At 41.9% G+C, this 14143-nt stretch overlaps 1 protein-coding gene across 3 annotated transcripts in view; it reads right to left on the bottom strand.

Annotated features, from left to right (window-relative positions):
* The window catches only part of AHDC1 (AT-hook DNA binding motif containing 1), a 94912-nt gene that overhangs the window by 51646 nt on the left and 29123 nt on the right, over positions 1–14143 (bottom strand). The window contains exon 1 of one of the 3 annotated variants that reach the window (XR_012288434.1): positions 11857–11884. The exons of the other annotated variants lie outside the window; for them this stretch is intronic. The gene's annotated coding sequence lies outside the window, so the exon portion shown is untranslated. Of the gene's footprint in view, positions 1–11856; positions 11885–14143 lie in introns of those variants that run through there. 3 annotated transcript variants of the gene reach the window in all.

Consider the following 14143-nt stretch of genomic DNA (forward strand, 5'->3'; position numbering starts at 1 on the left):
TTGTTGATCAGGGACGCACTCTGCACAAGTCCTAACAACTCCTTCGGGTATAAATTGATTCACACAAACGTTAGTGATAACCAAGTGCTACTTGCGGAAAAGTTCCTAATTAAAGAAATCCAGAAGTTGGGGGGTGAGGGGAACAACTATAGACTTCATTGAGCACAAGGGACTTGGTATAAATAAGCAAAGCAGTCCCTTCTAGCATTTATTATGCTTGCTTATATAGTGCCATCATTTTCCACATCGCTTTACAGACATCATATGTCTTTGGGGTGTGGGAGGAAACCCACGTAAACATGAGGAGAACAAACTCCTTGCAGATGTTGTCCTCAGTGGGATATGAACCACTGTGCTGCCCACTCTGATCTCCTGTTTCCTTACGACTCCAGCCAATCACATAGCTACAAACATGGAACGATGACAGAAAGCCACAGACATATATATTCCCAGTATTGTCAGCGGTGTTATTAGCAGGCCCCATAGAATGCCCGGTACAACAGACTAGATATCACATACCGAGTTTCTCTACTAGTCAAGAGTCTACAAATTTGGAAACAGTTTTGCAAATTGGTAAAAAGATGTGTCATGGATGGCTCCATATAGCCCTAGACAATGGACACATGGCCCTACCTGCACTGACAGACAGACAGAAAAGGGCTCGTGTGCGAGAACAATATATGGGCCCTTTGAGAGCTCCTAAAATGCAAAATTGCACCTGCTTTGGAGGTGTGAATGGCCCATCTACCCCCAGGGTCCCTGTGTGGCTGCACAGGTTGCACCAATGATATGTCCGCCCCTGCTTACCTGCACTGATGGCACATACCCATCCCAGTACTGCCACTATAATACAGGGAGTGGGGGGCTGATATGTGCACCACTAGGTGTGGAGAACATCTGTTAAACACCATTGATTTTCCTTCCCAATTCTAGCGCAGCTAAGTGATTTTTTTCTCCAGACATTGTACATCTATAGACACATTATGTGTGCAGGAAGCTTTTATTCTAAGCTGTCTCTGGCTAGAAGGTGACAAGGTCACATTATCCCCAGAGCTGACAGTGACATCATATGACAAGGGAGGGATGCTTTCTTACTTCCAAGGTGCTGGTTACCATAGGTACAGATCTCAGCAAGGAAAGTGTTACTACATTGCTGTGCTTGGCAGGGTGCTCTGATGCAAAGCTCTCCAGATCTCTGAGGCAGGGAAGAGGCTGGGATGAGCAAGCTGCCAGGAAAGGGTTACACATTGCCACACTGCAGTGAATGGTCTCTCACAGCCTGACCTCTCTCAGAATAATCAGTTCAGTGATTCGGACTCTGACGGCTAGAGATGGCTATGCTGCTGGAGCTTTCTAAATAGAGAGCAGATGGGCCCCAGTATAGCTGACTTGGCCAGTGATAGCTGATACAGAGAACAAAGCCATGGAAGCGCAGTTCTCAAAACAGATTTTACAGCATTTTTAATGTCTAAAGCCACCATCAAGTAGTATTTTGCAATCATACAAAATATTTATATGTGCGAATAGAAGAAATGGCTTCCCCCCCATTTACACTGCTCAAAAAATAAAGGGAACACTTAAACAACAGACTATAACTCCAAGTAAATCAAACTTCTGTGAAATCAAACTGTCCACTTAGGAAGCAACACTGATTGACAATCAATTTCACATGCTGTTGTGCAAATGGAATAGACAATAGATGGAAATTATTGGCAATTATCAAGACACCCTCAATAAAGGAGTGGTTCTGCAGGTGGGGCCACAGACCACATCTCAGTGCCAATGCTTTCTGGCTGATGTTTTGGTCACTTTTGAATGTTGGTTGTGCTTTCGCACTCGTGGTAGCATGAGACGGACTCTACAACCCACAGAAGTTGCTCAGGTAGTGCAGCTCATCCAGGATGGCACATCAATGCGAGCTGTGGCAAGAAGGTTTGCTGTGTCTGTCAGCGTAGTGTCCAGAGGATGGAGGCACTACCAGGAGACAGGCCAGTACATCAGGAGACATGGAGGGGGCCGTAGGAGGCCAACAACCCAGCAGCAGGACCGCTACCTCCGCCTTTGTGCAAGGAGGAACAGGAGGAGCACTGCCAGAGCCCTGCAAAATGACCTCCAGCAGGCCACAAATGCGCATGTGTCTGCACAAATGGTTAGAAACCGACTCCATGAGGGTGGTGTGAGGGCCCGACGTCCACAGATGGGGGTTGTGCCCACAGCCCAACACCGTGCAGGACGCTTGGCATTTGCCACAGAACACCAGGATTGGCAAAGTCGCCACCGGCGCCCTGTGCTCTTCACAGATTAAAGCAGGTTCACACGGAGCACATGTGACAGACTGAAGACGCCATGGAGAGCGATCTGCTGCCTGCAACATCCTTCAGCATGACCGGTTTGGCAGTGGGTCAGTAATGGTGTGGGGTGGCATTTCTTTGGAGGGCCGCAAAGCCCTCCATGTGCTCGCCAGAGGTAGCATGACTGCCATTAGGTACCGAAATGAGATCCTCATACCCTTTGTGAGACCATATGCTGGTGCGGTTGGCCCTGGGTTCCTCCTAATGCTGGACAATGTCAGACCTCATGTGGCTGGAGTGTGTCAGCAGTTCCTGCAAGATGAAGGCATTGAAGCTATGGACTGGCCCGCCCGTTCCCCAGACCTGAATCCGATTGAGCACATCTGGGACATCATGTCTCGCTCCATCCACCAAAGTCACGTTGCACCACAGACTGTACAGGAGTTGGCGGATGCTTTAGTCCAGGTCTGGAAGGAGATACCACAGGAGACCATCCGCAACCTCATCAGGAGCATGCACAGGCGTTGTAGGGAGGTCATACAGGCACGTGGAGGCCACACACAATACTGAGCCTCATTTTGACTTGTTTTAAGGACATTACATCAAAGTTGGATCAGCCTGTAGTGCGTTTTTCCACTTTAATTTTGGGGGTGACTCCAAATCCAGGCCTCCATTGGTTAATAAATTTGATTTCCATTGATTATTTTTGTGTGATTTTGTTGTCAGCACATTCAGCTTTGTACAGAACAAAGTATTCAATGAGAATATTTCATTCATTCAGATCTAGGATGTGTTGAGTGTTCCCTTTATTTGTTTGAGCAGTGTATATATTTTTTTTTAATATAGCGCCACCTATCTAAGATTGTAATCACTAATTTAAAGGCCACATAAGGGCCAATGTTCTATGGAGCCAACAGACTTACTAGTATGTTGTTAGAGGGTGAGAGGGAACCAAAATACGCAGACAAGCCCAATGCGTACGCCAAGAAAACAAGCCGCATACAGATACTGCCTGGACCCTTGAGATCCATTACATATACACAAGTATTTCGGGTGTAAGGAACACAAAAAAATCATGTGAATGCTCCTCTGGTGAAACATAACCATACTCATTTCACTTCACTGCCTAAAATAGTGGTGTTTTTTTTTTATCTATTTCCTACATCTATTTTTAGTAATGTCTAATGAAGCCTGGTGTCCAGTTAAATATAGTGAATAGGGCTTCGTCCCATGTATACGTATTAGAGATTGAGCCTCCAACAGAAATGTGAGCAATCAGAGATGCCATAAAAAATGCTGGGCCTAATGACAGAAACCCAATAGACCACATTATAATAAATGGGTCTGACTAGCACCGTTGGCATCAGTCATGTCAGGAATCCAGCACTTCCGTTATTTTCATTGTCCCATTCCAACGATGGAGTACAACGGAAATAACCAATGCAGATGTGAACTGAGCCTTAGGCTCAGGACGTCTCTCAGTGGCATTGCTGACAATTGCGTGCTTACATTAGAAATGCTACATTGGTGAGCTTCAGCTTGTACAAATGAATCATACATTTTCACATAGGGATCAATTACCTCAATCAATGTGCGTTAAGTCTCTTCCACAAAGCCATCTTTCCAGTGTGTGCTGCAGAGGAAGCTGCTCACACGTAAATGTAGATGAACATCGACACAAAACTATTTAAAAAGACTAAAAATAATACCACCACATTTCTCATCAGATTTTACTCCATCCTTTTTCATGGTACAATAAGGACAAACCAGTGCTACCATATAAATGCACATGGCAAAATGGTTCATGAAATCAGAGAAACATTTCAAAACACTTATCAAAATAGTGCAGATTAATAGCAAAATGCAGGAAAAGTGCTTCCATGAACCACCAGGCAATTAAAGGGATTTTAACCTCACAGAATAGGTAATAAGTGACTATTGTGGGCCCTTCCTCCTTGGCCCACTACACCAATTACTAGAATAGGGGGTCCTCAGTCTCTTCTTCATCCTCACCTGTGGTGAAGGGAGCATGACTGGAGTGATCAGATGTGCTCTCATGCGCCACTGATAGTGGCAGAAATGGCCAAGCATAGACAATGCACAGCTAGCACGTAATTTAATCTACTGACTGCGGTCACACAGTCAGGAGGAATGGGAGCTAGGGACCCCTGCCTGTGATTGGCGAGTTTCCTAAACAACAGACATTTTAGTTAATCCTTGGAAAACCCCTTTTAATGAGTGGAAAACCTTGAAAACTGAACTAAACCTGAAAATTCAGTGAATAACTTTCAATTTCTGGAACTCTTAATGTTAATGTATATCAGGTAAATATTCTTCTTGCAAAATAACTCATGTGCATTACCTTTTAGATTTGTTTTAAAAGGTGAATACAATGTAAAATCAGCAATGGGATCTTTAGTAGTTAGTAATGCCACTTTGACAGGTCAACCACTGGAGAATCAATAGTTGGGAGCTCCTTTTGGCATGGTCCGCAATGTGTCCACAGTCTCTTGAATCTTATAATATTAAAGGGGTTTTCCCAAAAAATATCAAGTCATCACTTTATCCCTAGTTTTCAGATTCTGCAGCCCTGTGTGTGATCACTTGGGGTCCCAGCAGTCAGATCCCCAATGATCCCGAGAACGTGTTCCAGAGCCATAAGAGTGTGGCACTGTAGAACTTAATCTTGAATGGAGCGAAGTTCCCAGGCTCAACTTCCACTTCATTCATTGTCAATGAGAATGCAAAAAATACAAGAAAGCAGTAGTCTGCTTTCTCCATTAGTCCGATTTATAGTGAAAGGAGCAGAGGTAGAACATGGAAACCACTGGCCCATTTAAGACAGAGCATAACAGAGGCCCTTTTTTGAGGTTCTGGAACTCATTCTCAGGACTGCTGGATACGGACATTTGTTTTAAAAACCATGCCCACGGCTGCATCACTAGAGGCCAGGTTACAGAGACCACTTGGGCACCTGGGAAGAAGCGGCGCAGAGTAATCTAGTCGGTTATCACTTGGAATGATGTTTTACACTTTTTTTCCTTTGTAGAGGGCCTTCGTATAATAAAGCACAGTCTACTGTTCTTTCCTATACAGTTAATAAAATATATATATATTTTACACACAAACAGATATACAGTGGGGAAAAAAAGCATTTTAGTCAGCCACCAATTGTGCAAGTTCTCCCACTTAAAAAGAGAAGAGAGGCCTGTAATTTACATCATACGTAGACCTCAACTATGAGAGACAAAATGAGAAAACAAATCCGGAAAATCACATTGTCTGATTTAGAAAGAATTTTTTTCAAATTTTGGTGGAAAACAAGTATTTGGTTAATTACAAAAGTTCATCTCAATACTTTGTTATATATCCTTTGATGACAATGACAGAAGTCAAACGTTTTCTGTAATCTTCACAAGGTTGGCACACACTGTTGCTGGTATGTTGGCCCATTCCTCCTCAGATCTCCTCTAGAGCAGTGATCTTTTGGGGCTGTCGCTGGGCAACACGGATTTTCAACTCCCTCCAAAGGTTTTCTATAGGGTTTAGATCTGGAGACTGGCTAGGCCACTCCAAGACCTTGAAATGCTTCTTATGAAGCCACTCCTTCGTTGCCCTGGCGGTGTGCTTGGGATCATTGTCATGCTGAAAACCCAGCCACGTTTCATCTTCAATGCTCTTGCTGATGAAAGGAGGTTTGCACTCAAAATCTCACGATACATGGCCCCATTCATTCTTTCATGTACACGGACCAGTCCTGATTCCTTGGAAGAGAAACAGCCCCAAAGCAGGATGTTGCCACCCCCATGCTTCACAGTAGGTATGGTGTTCTTTGGATGCAACTCAGCATTCTTTCTCCTCCAAACATGACGAGTTGTGTTTCTACCGAACAGTTCTACTTTGGTTTCATCTGACCATATGACATTCTCCCAATTTTCTTCTGGATCATCCAAATGCTCTCTAGCAGACTTCAGACGGGCCCGGACATGTAATGGCTTAAGCAGGGGGACACGTCTGGCACTGCAGGATCTGAGTCCCTGGTGGCGTAGTGTGTTACTGATTGTAGCTTGGGTAACGTTGGTCCCAGCTCTCTGCATTCACTAGGTTCCCCTGTGTGGTTGTGGGATTTTTGCTCACTGTTCTTGAGATCATTTTGACCCCACATGGTGAGATCTTGTTTGGAGCCCCAGATCGAGGGAGATTATCAGTGGTCTTGTATGTCTTCCATTTTCTAATTATTGCTCCTACAGTTGATTTCTTCACACCAAGCTGCTTGCCTATTGCAGATTCAGTCTACCCAGCCTGGTGCAGAGCTACAATTTTGTTTCTGGTGTCCTTCGACAGCTCTTTGGTCTTCACCATAGTGGAGTTTTGAGTGTGACTGTTTGAGGTTGCGGACAGGTGTCTTTAATATTGATAACAAGTTCAAACAGGTGCACTACAGGTAATGAGTGGAGGACAGAAGAGCCTCTTAAACAAGAAGTTACAGGTCTGTGAGAGCCAGAAATCTTGCTTGTTTGCAATTGACCAAATACTTATTTTCCACCAAAATTTAAAAAAAAATTCTTTCCAAATCAGACCATGATTTTCAGGATTTGTTTTCTCATTTTGTCTCTCATAGTTGAGGTCTTCCTATGTCAATTACAGGCCTCTCTCATCTTTTTAAGTGGGAGAACTTGCACAATTGGTGGCTGACTAAATACTTTTTTCCCCACTGTACATAGTTTATACACACACACACACACATATATATAATGCAGATTGCAGATGCACACCAGCCAGCCAAACGCAAGCATCTTGCCTTATATTTGTATTGCATAGTAAAATGACAAGATATAAATGTGATCGTTACAACCACAAGCCATTTAGTAATTTCATCCAGTTTTACAGGTATCAGAAACAATTCCACTTTGCTACCACATATCCATCTAAATAAAGGCAAGTGCAGTACATTAAAAAACAAACAAGTGAATGTCCAGCCAGCTAATATTTTTCTGTTTCAGTAAAAAAAAATTTAAAAAAATGTACAATTGGTACCATTACTGCTTTTATTTCTCTACAGAGCGGAGAGGTACACCTTTGCTTTCACATCTCCACAGTTCTGATTAAACACATGCCTATGTTATCTTAGTTATAAAGTTACATTTTGTATATTGCACTATTTCACATCACAGACTTTGTGCATAAACGAAAAAGAAAACATTCTGTAAACTGGTTGTGCATCAGAAAAAGCCTGATGATCCACAAGGGTGGCGGCAGTATGTGTTTCCTACTTCAGATGTTGCATGCAGCATATATCACACCCATATGCTGAGATTTCTAGTTATAATAAAAGTTCATGTGTCATTGGCAGCATGATGTTGTAAACCAGTATGTACAAGAAAAAAGGCCAAAGAAAAAGCACAAATTATAACACCCAAAAAGAATCCCATTTCGGCTAGAAAGCTGGTAGATGATATCATTGGTTTTCTATATTAACAGAAAAAGTTGTCATCTTTGGATGTTTGCAGAAGGCACGGAATCCAGAAATATTGGATGCCACAGTATTTTCTAACACTGAGCGACCAGCAGTAATGGGTATGGGTGACATTATCTGAACACCATTTATGCTGTAACATAGTCTTTATGAAAAATAGAAAGATTATATTTCTTTTTCTCCCATCTGAAGTGTAAAAGCAACAGGTCAGTCACAAAAATTATATGACTCTTCAAAAAGAGATGAAATAACCACCAGGTATGCCTGGCACCATCCCTGGAATCACCCTATGCCCAGCCTCATCTTGGATTACATGTCTTTGTCCATTAATGTGTTTCTACATGGGCTCCTTCAAACTGATAAACACATGTAGTGGACAGAGTATGATTTTCCATAAATTTGCCAGTAATCATTCATATCACATATCTCTAGTATCCGGCTAAATACATTACTAAAAAATGCACGTTAAAGAAATCCGTTCTTGTAGTAAGGATTCCTATAGTTCTACATTCCCAAAACCCTGTTTTCAGGTGACCATTGTGAACAATGGCTTTCAGCAGCGGTCACCGCTGCAACCAATCGAGAAAGGCAGGGGAGGGGGAGAAGAAGCAGCAGAGCAGAGGCAGTGCTAGACTTGCAGTGGCACAGTACAAGCAATTTTGTTATTTGTACAAAGCTCTTATGAAAAATTGGTTTATACCCATAGGAAATGCTGTGGGAAATTTCAGCATGTTTGGGGTCAGTGGTGTGGCTCTGATGCTACCATGCCCTCATCTCATGAATTGACAGGATCCATTCACAATTTGACAGGATGATCATCTACGCCTAATCAAAGTTTCTTTATTTGGTTTCATCTGGACTGATAAAATATATTACCTTTATTCTCAGTAATACAGTAATAACATGCTTAAGTCTATTACGATGTAACTTGATTCACATTTTATTGTCTGATTTTGCCTTGTATATCTCAGTCAGTGTATAATATTTTGGTATTACTTTTATGTTATATACAGGGCTGTGGAGTTGGAGCCTATTTTGGTGGAGTCGGTATAAAATGTACCAACTCAGACTCCTAAAATATATAATAAATTGGGTACAGTAGTTCAATGCAGTTTGTGGGGAATATTTTTTCATAAGAATTTTGGAAAGTTATGAAATGTCCTATAAATGTCTGTCCTGTTTCTGATCTAAGGGTCTAGACTTTTAGCGGAGATGAATCTGTCCTACAGTAAATTTATCACTTAAACATGAGCCATGTATAAGGGAGTCAGTGTCATGGAAATTGAGAAGTCGGATGTTTGGCTTACCGACTCCACATCCCTGGTTATATATGCTGTTTATTACCATCCTAGATGGTTAAATGTCCTACTGAACAATTGTTCGTTTGTACGTTTGTTTGTTTTTTCTTTAATAAGATGAGTGCAATTTTTTTTTAAAAAGTGCTTGCAAAAACCTCCATTATCAAGAACGGTGGGATTTTTAATTCCATAGTTTATAACTCGTTTCCTAGGATACCAGTGACTGTACAGTCTCAAGAGTGGCCAGTTACCTAAACCAAGAGCGCATGCCGCTTACTGGCTCTATGCTTACAGGCTGCCAAGTACTACACGGACACTGGCCAGATCAATGGATCCAACCAGCCTTAGTGCCCCCTTTGCTTAACCCCTTTTGCAGAGGGAAAACTGCCTCTGCTACAAGAATGGGAGAGAATACAGTTTGGACCAGCAAAGCAGCCTTGCTGCTAGTCCGACCTGTCAATCATCAGGAACATACCGCCCCCTAGACTACACTACATACACACAGATGATTTTTCCATAAGAAAATATACTTTAGTGTTGCTCCAACTAACCAGGAAGATTATAGCTTTCAATGGTCCGCTGCAGATTATAAAATGAGAAAAGTGGTCTTACTTGTTATTAGGATCTTACGGTCCGCAATAGCTTTTATCCAAGGCCCCAAGTATCATCAATACAAGAGAAGAACTGTTTAATGCCAGATATAAGCACAATTGCTTATATAAATGATAATGAAAAATATTAAGATTTGAAAGTCCTCAGTGTTTTTTTCAGTTAGCCATTAAAAGGTAACAAATTGCAAGCTTTCAAGACTACTCCGAGACAAGTGACATGAAGCAGAACTGAGTATGGGAGGGGGGAGAAAGTTGTGGCCGTAAATATTGGAGCAGTTATGGCCACAACCCCCCCTCCCCATACTCATAGTTCTGCTTCACGTCACTTGTCTCATCTATTGCATTATTCTTGTGCCCTGTTGTGTATAAATATGTGATTCTTTAGATTGTGCGTTATACTAGCCTGATGAAGAGGCCTGAGTGGTCTTGAAAGCTTGCAATTTGTTACCATCTTTTCAGTTAGCCATTAAAAAAAGTATCAACCACTGAGGACACTCAATCTACTGGCTACAGTACAAATATAGATCATCTTCTGGTATAAAGATGCATCAGATGTTTATATTTGGGTAATATATGAATAGTGTTGCTGATAAAACAGACGATTTGGTGATAATAGCATCCTTATGAAAATGTTGCTTGTCATAAATTTGTGCAACTTCACCGGGGTGGGAAGCCCGTAATGACAGGACCAGCATTTTGTTATATTAGAAACTGAAATAATCCATCAGTTAAAATATTGCAGCTATACAACCATATCAACAAAGGATATTCAGCAGAGGAGAAACTTTTTTTATATAAATATGACACATATGTAGCCATTGTTGCAACGTTTTGGTGTTATTCAGAAATCAAGAAGGAAACTGCAATAGCTGGCAATGAGACCACTGCGTGTGATTCTCCTGGTTAACCATTAAGGAAGCATGTAAAGGTAGCGTTCTCATAGGGAAATAGCGAAGTTTCCAGTGTAGTCTTGAGAAAGTCTTTGGTGTTACTATTGTGGACATCTTTACTTGCACTGTGTAGCAGAGTATAAATGTAACACTACGCAGCATAACATGAGCATTAATGTGCACTGGGATAAGGAACATAAAACGTATAATGAAGCTGAGTAATGTGCTTAGTACCGGTATATACTGCACCAAGAATAAGGGCCTCCCTCCAGGCATGGTGCTGAAGGTTATTCTAATGGATGTTGGATCTGAAACAGATCCAGGGACATCTGTTCCACCCTGTAATTATGGAGAGCCAAGAGGGAGAGAGACAGAGGGAAAGAGATTAGGAGGCAGGAAGATAAGGCCAAGGAGAGAGGGAGGAGAGAGGAGAATGCCCTCGGCCATACAGCCACAGAACACATACCTCACATTTTACAGCTGGAAAATACCATCATTGTCCCTGCAGATTTCCTGCCTCACCTGCAATAAATTCCCCTCCTCTTGTCACAACTCTCCAACAATCACACATTATACAACCTGCATGGTATCTGACTTGGCAGCATGCACATCTCCCTATAGCAGCCAGCTAGCCACACAGTAGTGAAGACTTTTCAGAGTTCGCTTTCTGATAGCCCTATAGATCATGAAAGTATTTTATGAAAGTCCACGTCTGAAAGCTAAAACTGGTCATGGAAGGGATAAACAAGCCTCTGTAATCTCACACCCTGCTTGTTCTTCTGCCCTAACACCACATGGCCATCACTCCACCCCCCTCCTAATCCGGCCTGGAGCAGAGAGGGCAGAGCTGGGATTCCAGGCCTCCAGCCCTGGGGAGAGGGGGGAGCAGAGGATACTGTCTTCTCAAACATGTGTGAAGCAATGTCCAGAGAGAAGAAGGGAGGGGAGATAGAGAAAGGGGAGTTGTAGTACTGACGGAAAGGGAAAAATATATTGGAACATACAAATAGGCTGTGAAAGTGCAAAAGCGAGGGAAAAAAAGTGTAAAGGAGGAAGAGAGAGATAAAAGACACCGTGAATGAAATAAACTTGGGAGAGATTAAAGAAGAAGGGTGAGAGAAATAAGTGAGAAGATGAAAAAAACAGGGGAGCTTGGGGGTGGAATTCAAGACACAGACAGGAGAGAATAAACAGAGCGAAGAAGGGGGGTGGCGGTGAGGTTTGGGGAAGGGGGGAGTGTGGGAGAGGAAGAGCAGAGGGAGGGAGACAGATCCGCCAAGACATTATCACCTCTTTCCAACATCTGAGACAGACCAGGAATAACCACACAGGCGCACAGGAGGGAAACAGGGAGGAGGGGAGAAAGGCGCTGACACACTACACAGAGCTATGTGGCACGGCATGGGTTATACTGCAGTGCTTGCTAAAGCACTATGTCCAGGAAGGGTCATGCTGCAAGGCTCCCAATGGGGATTTAAATTCCACACCATATGCCCTTAGTGATCTTAGGGAGGCTGGGGGGAAGTTAAGCCAAGTAAACATGCAGAGGCGATAAGACTGTTACCAAGGCCAGTAGAGTGAAAAAGGACAGTCCAGTTGCCTGGTAAGTAATGACCAGATGAAAGCCGGGCTATTTAAGGAACAATTAAAGGTGGCTTTCCATCCAGAGATGAGTCAAGGTGGCAGCTGGCAGCACTGTGACTACATCCTGGCTTTATTCTTTAAGGTTAGAGTTCCCAGGATGAGTATTTTCTGCATTTTTTGTCTGATGCATTTTTTACCAACGTTAGCTAATTTCATGTTTTAATAAGTTTTTTTACAGCGTTTTTTTCAGCTGCGGTTCTGTCTCTTTTTGGTAAGGTTTTAAATAAAACTGCCTTTTTTTATAAACTTGTTTGCAGAGTTAGCTAGATTTCATAAAACTTTAGTGATAAAGTCATAAGCGGTTTACATGCGTATTTACTGCTTTCCGCTATAGAAACAAGATAATATCCGCAGATAAACATGCATTTTTATGTATAATATGGAGAAAATATGCAAATAAAACGTAGATTTACTGTAAGACAAATAGACATAATGCAAATTCCAAAAACACCAAAGGTCAATCTCCGCAGCGTAAAAAAATAGCACAGTGTTCATGAGATTTACTTACATCTCAGCCATTAGGAGGGCCTGGATGCCTTTCTTGAGAAATATTACAGGTTATGGGTACTATTCTGTGATCGGATTCTGAACCAAGGAATTTGTCTGATTGCTGTATGTGGAGTTGCAAAATAATTTTTCCCCTAATCTGGGGCAATTAGCATCTCTCTCATGGGAATTTTGCCTTCCTCTGGATCAAAATTTTAGGCTGTAGGTTGAATTGGATGGACTCATGTCCACCTTCTACCTTAAAAACTATGACATTTTGCTTGAACTACCTATAGGTGATCAGAATCACCATCGCTAATAATGCCATGCTGAATGTCCATCTTTTACATTAGTAATAAACTCAGACACAAACTTCCAAACATCCCCCCTATATATGTGGGACTTTCCCGCTGAAATAAAGTAGGTTATTATGTACATTTTCCTATAGTGAGAAAGGATGTTTCTACAAGTTCTGGGGCTGTTCCTGGACAGAACACAGATGGACTTAACCACAATTTGTGATTCTAAGGCCACATACACAAGATCAGTATTGGGTCAGTATTTTACATCAGTATTTGTAAGCCAAAACCAGGAGTGGGTGATAAATACAGAATTGGTGACTTGTTTCTATTATACTTTTCCTCTGATTGTTCCTCTCCTGATTTTGGCTTACAAATACTGAGGTAAAAAACTAACGAAATCTGAACGTGGCCCAATTGGGTTCTTTCAGGGGCTCTACACATACAAACAGTTGGTGACTTACTTATGCCTTGCATAGAAAAGTGACCTTCTTACATGACAACATCACATTAGCTGGAGAATGCATAGTCAATTTTGATTTATTGTGCCACTGATCACATTTGCCTCACTGATGCCACTGATCACCGAAGACCGCAACTAGTCTCTCCGAACATTGAAGCACACTACTTCGGGCAGTCTGAGAGGTTGGCGGTCATCCTAAGCTAAAGAATAGGAGACCGAGAACTAGCAGTACAATAAGGTAAAAAGAAGCCACCAAGTCCATTTTCCAAGTCATTCTCCAGCTAATGATAAACTTTCTTATAAAGGGACCCTCTAGTTTTACATCTATAGTCTAGTGAACTGCAAGAGATGCACATAAAAGCTTAGGGTTACTCACTAGAACAGTTTCTTCTAATGAAAATGAACCTCATATAAAGAAGATTACTAAAAATCTTTTTTAGAAAATATATCTCAAAAGTAAAAAAAATATTCAAGATTCCACATATGAGGTTCTAACCTACCATATCAAATCTGGATATGGCAAGAATGATACTACAATATAGCAGTATATATTATATATACTGCTATATTTGTACCTTCAATCTATAGGTCACTTGCCGATCCCATCATTCTAAGGTAGGAAAGCCTTTTCTTGCCAGAAAATACATCAAAAGGCAATAGAAGAGCAATGAAAACATAGCCTTGT

Source organism: Phyllobates terribilis, unplaced genomic scaffold (genome assembly GCF_046119375.1).
Source record: "Phyllobates terribilis strain yellow unplaced genomic scaffold, ASM4611937v1 Scaffold_2__4_contigs__length_985480577, whole genome shotgun sequence".
Taxonomy (NCBI): domain Eukaryota; kingdom Metazoa; phylum Chordata; class Amphibia; order Anura; family Dendrobatidae; genus Phyllobates; species Phyllobates terribilis.